The sequence below is a fragment of the Ascaphus truei genome, chromosome 4 (assembly GCF_040206685.1).
Source record: "Ascaphus truei isolate aAscTru1 chromosome 4, aAscTru1.hap1, whole genome shotgun sequence".
NCBI lineage: Eukaryota > Metazoa > Chordata > Amphibia > Anura > Ascaphidae > Ascaphus > Ascaphus truei.
Genome location: NC_134486.1, coordinates 18,752,051 through 18,761,184, shown reverse-complemented (window position 1 = coordinate 18,761,184; position 9,134 = coordinate 18,752,051).

Here is a 9,134-nt window from a genome sequence, read left to right as displayed (position 1 = left end):
CTGCGGGGTCTGCCGGGGACAACCGCACGACCCCCGGGCTCCCTCGGGGACCTCTGCTGGGTCAGCCGGGGACACCCGCCGGCCTGTTGTATGGGTGTTACGCATGCAAAAATGAAAAGCAATAATTAAGTCCAGCTTTTTTTGCGTCTACTCTGACTTGACGTGTTCTGATCAACACAACTTTCGCGTATGCTAAGGTTGCATTGCTTAGTGCATCCCGCTTAAGGGCAGAATTTAATGCAAATAGGGTTGCGAACGAGCAAAGTTGGACTTAGAAATAATTCCGGAAAAATTGTGCATACTTGTATCCTGTGTACATGTCACAAACAATAATATGTTGCTGATGTAGCCAGATGTACCTTCACCGTCACCACGGGAAACTAAGTGTAAATTCCTGTCATTTATTTGCGTTTTGCGGATGCAGCGACCGCAACTGAGATGTGAATGAGCCACGGCCGTAACAATGTTGTTTAGTGTCGTCTGTGGTACTCTGCAGTAATGATAGACAGTGCCTTTAATCTAAATGCAATGGAACCATCCCTTAGTCCCATTCATTTCAAATGATATGATATCAGATTCATTTCAATGTAACCCACCAGTTATTCACCTAAAAACAATGTTTTTTTTAAGTATTTTTTTTAGACTACAGTAAATGACAGTTTAGAGATTAATAACTAAGACTGTGTGAAATAATGATATCTTCTTCAATCTTCTTACAAATATACAGTACAATCTTCTTCATCCGACATCTTCTTTGTGCATGCTCTTCTGCAGTTTCACTTGTAAAATAATGGTAAGATTGTTATTTATTAATAATTGAGAAGAAATAGATGCGTGTATTACGATATGTGGAACCGTACTACTGATAAACTGCATGTGCATGTATTATGGAATCTGTATGGAATGGCTATGCGTATCATTGAATTTCTGCTCATGCGTGTTCTATGGAACCTGGTTGAAATGCTTATTCATGTCATTGGTTTTCTGCACCTGTGAAATGTATGTAAGAACTGTAGAGAACGCATGCGCAGTACAGGTATAGACAATTGAACGGAACGCACACATTACCTTCATTATCACTGGTTGTGTTTTCTCCATGAACCTGATGTTGATATTGATCAAAATAAACACATCAAGCACAAATAGAGCTCAAATAATACAATAATAATAGTGATGTACGATAAAAGTCCAAATTGGAGATTGCTGCTCACAAAGAACACGGTCCTAACCTGTAGGATTAAGAGCCCCAAAATGTATGAATGTTAGTTGGCAATAATAGTGCACTGGTTGTGATGGTGAGGGGGTAACCAGGCTCACTAATTAAGGTCAAGCCCTCTTGGTTGCCCCTGAGTCACGTGGTGGGGTCCTCGAGTGTCAGCTCTTGGACATTGCTGTCGCGTATGCACTGCTATGCATTGTATGAAAATATGTGACAATAAAGAATTTTCATGTTTTTGCCTTTCCAGGAGTGCCAGCAAGCAGGAATTGCTAGGCTATGAGTTTCAGGGTGGGTTTGACAGAAAAAGTCTTTACAGGTTGCGGCTTTGCAGCAGGGTTCCCAAGTTACAGGATACCCCTAAAGATGTAAACGGGAATCAGGTAAGATTGTCAGATACATTGAAGCACAACGCTCCGGTCAAACTCATGCCCTGAAAATTTCTTGCAGCTCACTGCCAGGAGTCCCTGTTTCAGCACAGACAAGAGAGGTAAAAAGGGGCATAGGGATGTGTGTATCCCAGGTATAGTCAAGGGTTCCTGGTTTAGGAGGAGTCCCCCACGGTATATGTTCCAAACCCCCGGACCCAGTATATGGGTTCAGGGTATCTCCAACCATGTATAAGGTTACGAGAGTTCAATTATTTCTCAGTCCAGCTTCGGTAAAATTGAAGCAATCCTGAAAATAAAGCGTTATTTGAAGCAACTTTTATTAAAACGTCTTATAGGAAGGTCTAGGAGCTCTGAAAATGACCCTGCGCATCTTTTCAGTAGATCCAAGGGGATGCAGGACTTTACTAGGTTATATGTATATGCCCTGTATTTGAACTGGGGAATTTCCAAGCTCGTGGTTCCGAGAGACCAGGTGGCCATTAGACTTAGTGCCACTGTGTCTGGTCGGGTCTCGGAATTGAAAATCTCAGAGATGCCAAGGTGTTAGGGCGGGCGGAGTACCGGCGTTACACTAAAGTTCCCACGTCCTGACATGAATAAGGGCTATCCGGCAACCATTTGCCCATCCACAGACTCTGAGGAGCCTGGTACAATGGGGGATTCAATATGCAAAGTGACAGAGGTGCCAGGTTGAAGCATTCCCCATAGCAGAATTGAAATCAGTGCCCGCCCGGCTTCCGAGTAACTTGTGATAGGCTTGTAGCAAAATTCCCACTCGCTGATTGGTTGTAGCGTTTTGTGAATGGGACTCAAAATCCTGTAAGAACCTAGCAGCCAATCAGGATGAGAGATTCTAAGCACCAAGACAGCAGCGGCAGATTTGAATTGACCAAAAGATGCTCTGAGAGAAATAGATGCAAGCCGGCTTCAGAAATTTCAAGGTGAGAAATGTTCTATGTCCCACTTTTCGGGGCCAAGTTCTTTGAATAGAACATAGCGGTCGCGGCTTTGAACTACACGCCGAAAAGAGTACCAGGACGTTTGGTACTACCTCCCGGTCAAAGGATTTTGGCATCTCCGGAGCAGATACAGAAGGGGCGTCTGGTAACGCATGCCGAGTCCAGTTCCAGGACTTTTGCGGGTACATCCCGGTCAACCAAAGACTTTGTTTTAAGGACTATCTGAGCAAAACATGTTGGGAATTATCCCACTGGGACTTACCCGGACGTGTCCGGAGTGGGTAAGCGTGAGCCTTAAAACTCTCAATGCTCTTTTTTAGTTGGGAAAGTTTAAGCGTTATTCCTGTCCCCCCTGTGTTTTATGTGTAATCATTTCAGTAAACATTATCACGCTATGTCCTTGCCATTTGTTTGTTTTTTCAAATGAGGAATGGTGCATTAAGAATAGCACCTCCGACACATTGCAGACTTGTTATACTAGAATCGACCACGGAATAACTTTTTTGTGAGTGCATTCTGTTTGAGCACATCGATCTTATTTCCTCTATATAAACACAGACACATTCACTGTTGAGTTTATACTCTTTGAATCCTACCTCTGACCAGTTTGCGCTAATGTTGTTATCTGTATTCCATCTTTCGAATGATTTTGGATAGTGCTTGTATTAGTAGCATCTGCAGTAGAGGCTTACTGATAAATATTTGTTGTAGCATTGAGATATTTATTTTATTTATTTAAAGTGTTAAGTTTAGATTGCACTTTTTGTCCCTTTGTCTTCTAGTGTTAAAATTGAGATGTTTCTACATTGTGTCTTGTTTTGTAACATGTGGGAAGTTCCTGGTATGCTTGGGCAAAAAGATACCGTACAATCTGTATAATAAATAAGCCATCTGCAGTAAACGCAATAAATGAACCCTAATTACTGCTTTCGTTGCTGCACAAAACCAAGTGTAAATCCCCATAATTTATTAGCAATTTGAGTCTCCCTTACAGCTAATGCGTATCATTGGAGAAGATATTCAGTGCACCATCTGCTGGAGATGCCGTACCGAATTGCAATTACATAAATAACCGCATAAATATTTCTGCGGCTGACCGTACCTGAGCCACGGTGAACAAAGTGCTCACGTTGCTGTAATCTCGGACCTTGCCGTGGTCACGGGGACAGTAACACTTGCCACATCTTTATAAAAGTTTGTAGGTCTTTTTATAATTTCCCAAAGCTATAGCAGCTGTGCTTTAAACTGCTGTAAACTTACACACTCATATGTACAGTATAGTCGTTTTAAAAGTTCCTCTGTATTTTCCATACTGAATGGGAATGGACTGGTTATTATGCCAATTATGGGTGCTTTTCACATACAAATGTAACAGCCCTACCCCCCCCCCCCCCTCCCCCAGCATCAGGGACAGGTTGTACGTGAAAAATAGGAAGATAGAAACAGTCCCTGTGCTTGTTCATAGGGTTTTGACCTTTTCAAAGGGTAGACTAGCTCAGCGGTACCTTATGCATCTCAGGGTTGATGGTGAGTTAGTGCCGGATTGTGTAAGGGAGAAGAACTGTTGGGTGCCAGGAACTTTATAACGTTTCTTTATTAGAAAACATATAGAACTATCAGCACAGTCCTGGATAACCAGGACTGGTTTTCACACACAGAAATAAGTGTCAATCAGCCTCTCTCCTTGGCGAGTCACATAGTGGCTCACTCTCCCCTTGCCCTGCCCTTTCGCAGATCCAGACCATTGTCCAGAAATCACTGGCAGTCCGCACAAGTGCCCTTAGTAGCCCTGAGGATGAAACTATTCCCTACAGCTGTGTAGATACTTCTCAGCACTTGTTTTCTAGGGGCCCCTAACATTGGGATATAGTCCCTATGCTGAAAAACAATAAAGGATGATCTGTGGCTTCTTACCTGCCCCACACTCTAGCATACTTGGAGACCTCCCTGGTGTTAATTGGAGTATGGGGTCTGAAGGTATGGCATCATCTGGGGGGCTGAAGGTAGGAGTCCTCTGAAGGTATGGGTCCCATGGAGGTCTGGGAATCCCTGGGGGTCTGGGGATGAAAAGGGTGTGCCCCTACTTTTATACTTAAGGCTTGACCAACACTCTACCCAGTATCTTGGCAGAATAACTGTTGCCACGTGTCACACCTCCAAACATGTGACCCCCAAGCAACTTCCAGAAAAGCACAAGCTCCAATATGTGCCTAGGAAGTGCAACATTATTGAAACAAATGTCTGCACATGTCTGCACATGTCTAACCTTGTGAGGACTGTTAACCCTGGCACAGCCTGTAGCTACCAGGGCTGACATGCAGGGCATGGAAATTCCTAGCAAGACACTACACAGATGAGGCCAGACTTACTGTACTGTCGCTGGAGCTGTGGGAAGAAGCACAAAATGCTGTGGCTCCATAGACAGGAAAGCCGTGGGTGCCTGCGGGGGTTACGTTTTGCCAAATGCCTTCTCAAGTAATTGTACTGTATTAATAGTGTTTTAAAAAGCAATATTTTGTCAGTTCAGGTCAATTCAATTAGCCATAAAATGTGGTAAAAACCATGCAGAAAATCACATCATCTAAAAATCTCCTAATGCGTTAATGGGTGCAATGCCGGCTGCTACATCTAGAACTAAGAGAAGGTAAGCTGACCTTGGTATCGTCTGACTTTATGGAATAATTTCTTCCAGGTTTGGTGGCTATTGAAGGTCTACTTACCTTGCATTTGATTTCATAAAGCTTTCCCTAAATCTTGATCCTGCGAGAAACAACTCCCCAACCTTGACATTGTTCTGTTTTCCATTTCGTTCAACAATTACATTTCTTATATTACCTCTAGTATTATTAGTATTTCTTTTGCATAGTATTTAACCATGACTTTGACAGTTTTCTGTTTGACCTGTAGACAATTACTATTGTCCTACACTTTAAAACGCTGGTTTATTCTGCATGCCTTCTATATTTGATCTCTTTATACTGTATGTCCTTGTGTACATTGTATATTGGGGGTCTTCGCATATTTCCACGTTTGTGCTGTAGGGAACACGAGTCAATGAAATTGTTAAATAGCTTCAGAGATTAAAGCTGCTTCAATTTTATATATCTAACTGGCTCCTACTGATCACCATAGCTACCTCAATAAAATGTTTACTGCTCGTGTAGAAGTTTAGGAAGTGATTTACAGTACGTAGATATGGCATTATGATACTTAACATTTTATTATGCTCATTTGGAGCTACAGTATGACGCACCTTTATGCAGAATTTAGCCAATGATTAGATAATCCTGGTATCACTATGATTTTACGGATTCTTCATTTTGTTGTCTTTTTAGTACCGATAGTACTGTATGAATAACAGACCCCTCGCAACAGGATAAAGTTTTGCTTAGTTTGGTTTTCTGTTTCTTTTTGTATTTCTGTGTCTCTTTCCCCTTCCTTTTTTATCTTCTCTCCAATGTATGTTTCCAGATGACTATTAAATACATATTTTATTGTGCTTGTGTTTTGAATGTATCTGAATGTTTTCCCTTGCTTCTATTATATCATACCTTGTGTTCGTAAAAGTTTAATTTTAACAATATTATTGGAAACCAATAAAAACATTTTTGGGGAAAATAACATTTAATTTATTCCTTTGAACTAGAGTCAAATACAGCATGGCAGTAAGTTTATTGATGTGTTATTTTCCTGCTGTAAACTATTGAAATTCCCATGCATTTATATGTAGCAGGGCCACCCCTGGCTACTATTTTACCCAATGGGCTGGCATTAAACCCTGGTACTATCAGGTTGCCAGTTGTTGGTATGGGGTTTTCCCCCTCACCTTTGGTACTGCACTTGAGTGACAGCCAAGGGTGGTACATCCTGTTGTAGCTGGGTTAACGAGGTGCCCACCTCCTGGCTGTACTTATGGGCAGGACCACCCAAAAGTTAGTAGTTGTTCCTTCCCTCTGAGGAAGCTAAATCACACAACTCGGAGCCTGAGATTGAGGCCTTCCCATGTGCTCTTCCCTCCGGGGGAGAGTGAGTGTGGACCATACCTCTGCCTCCGCTAGGGAGGTGGGGAAGAGCTAGGATGGCTTTGGGTGCCCTTGGTCTGTAGTGATGGTCCAGGGACCATCTTCAGTGATAGCTGACCTGACAGACTGTATTCGGCAGAAGACTGCTGTGTACCTGTTACTGTAGAGTATATTAATAAATCGTTCCTGTTTTGCTATATACCTCCTGCCTTGTGCGTGACCTTACTGGGGGGAGAGGTAATAAGTTCTACCATGGGAGATCACCTTCAGTTCCTGGAGTCCACAGCAGATGGAGGTGCTGCACTGCTAAGTAAATATGTGTGGTATGAACCACAGAAGCCTGTTCCTGTGTCCCCACAACCATTTGCAGACGACTCAGCCCTCCTGTTTCCAGCAGGTATATGCACCATACAGAAACACACAAAGTGAAAACCGGGCGCTTCTAAACTACAATATTAGAGTGAAATAATATACCCATATAAGTGATAAAGATATATAGTGTACAAATGATATCACAAATGTGATAAGTGACCTTCACCAACAAAACGTGAAATATAAAGTATAATGTGAAATACACTTAAATAAAATAAAGCAGCTCTACACCCTTTTTGAGGACTGTCCAGGTCCAAATAGATCTTGCGTAGTTTTCAATTGGGAGGAGCACTGTGATACTCGTGTGAATATGCAAAAAAAGAAACAATATAATGGTGCAGATGGTAATAAAAATGTGATCAAAAAACAGTCTCTGCAATGGTTGTACTCACAAATGGTAAGATAAGATAGACGTATCAGAGACCCATCTCTCTCTGATAGGAGCCCTTTAGTGGATGCCCTCTTAGGAAAATATAATAGTAGTAATTCTGGAAGCTTGTGGTGTATGTAGATCGTGTAGATACTCAAAGTATCTCCCAAGGAATATAGAGAGAGAAAAGAGAGAACGCACAATTAACACGGCTCCCTCTGCAAGGCACTGCCATGTTGGTTGAGCGTGCGCATGTGCAGAAACAGTTGCGGCGGTCATTACAAAGTGTGCGCATGCACAGTATGCTAGGCGCATGCGGCGGCAATAGGAAGGACTCCGCAGGGAACAACAACATCCATAATGCTTAGGGAGATTATACCAGGTGACTCACAGCAGCCAATGGGGCTCTAGGGTTCCCTGCTGAGGGGAATAGATACATTTAGCGTGCTGGGACAGCACGTCGGTCGGATCTGGGATGCAGATAGGGGAGGTTGTATGTGCAGTGTCTCTGTGGCCCCTGCACTAGGCCAGAGACACCCTGATAGGCCCCAGCTAGGCCCCGACTCCCATATCATGATTGTGGCTGCTACAGGGACAGACCCTTAGGTAGGGACACTGCCCCAATAGCAGCTTGAGTTCAGGGACACAGCTGCAACGCTGTGCAACCCCGAAGATTGTGATCTGGGACCAGATCACACTGAAAGTGTGCAGAGACTATTTGTATGTGGGACCCTCCAGCTGGATACCACCCACGCGGAGGAAGACTCATCGTGGAGGCAGACATCATCGCTGGTTCAGCGGATCCTGTATACTGTATCAATCAGCCAGCACGCCCGGTTGCTGGATCACCCGGCAGGTACCAATACACAAGTGCACAAACTAATTACACCTAGACTAGTGGGCAGCGCTGTCTCACACACTGGGGTTGGGTGTGGGACTCTTTAGGACACGGTGTGGGTACACGGTGGTGGGTTACGGCCGTGTGAGGCCTGATGGGTAGCTGTAACAAGTAGCATTATTACTCTTCTTACCGTTATATCTGTTGACAGTAAATATCATTTTTGTTTTACACTGTGTGTGATTATTGTCATTGGGTCCTGTGGGGGGCTCCTTCCACTACGTTGGGATCCCTCTCAGGTGGAGGCGCTGCACCGATACTATTATCATGTCACCCAAGGCTCCCCATCGCGGAGGCTTAGGTCCCCTGTGAGCCAAGAGGTAATTGCAGCACTGGCAGCTTTCTTGTTTAGAGGGAAACAGGGCTACACAACATTCCACCACTGTCACACCTTGTTGATTCTTTCTGACATTGTTTTCATATGTGTTTTCTTCATTTGATATGTGGGGGGGGGGGTTCACATTATATTAACATGCACATTAAATATCCCCCATATTAGGAATAGAATTTGGTATATTTGCCAGATGGAAAAATTAACGAGTTTGGTTAATGACACTGGCGCCAAATTTATAAAAGTCTGGACGCCTTGGTTGGCCCAGACAGACATCCCAGGAGTAGAGAGAACCACAATCTGGCAATGATAGAGATAAATGCGTTCTCGTTTGGAATATGGGTAAGAATATGCGTAAGAATGAGCTATAGGTCATTTTTTAATAAGACTAGCCAGGTCTTCGAGGATGAAATAAGAAATAGAAGAAATAATAGAAAAATAATAAGGATGTTAGTCATTCACACAAGAATTGATGAGTTCCTATAGAAGTAATAGTAAAATAACAAAGGCAGAGATTGCACACCTGTTATTCCCCACCCCCCCGCCTATTTTTTATTGTTTGTCTTTTGTTTTT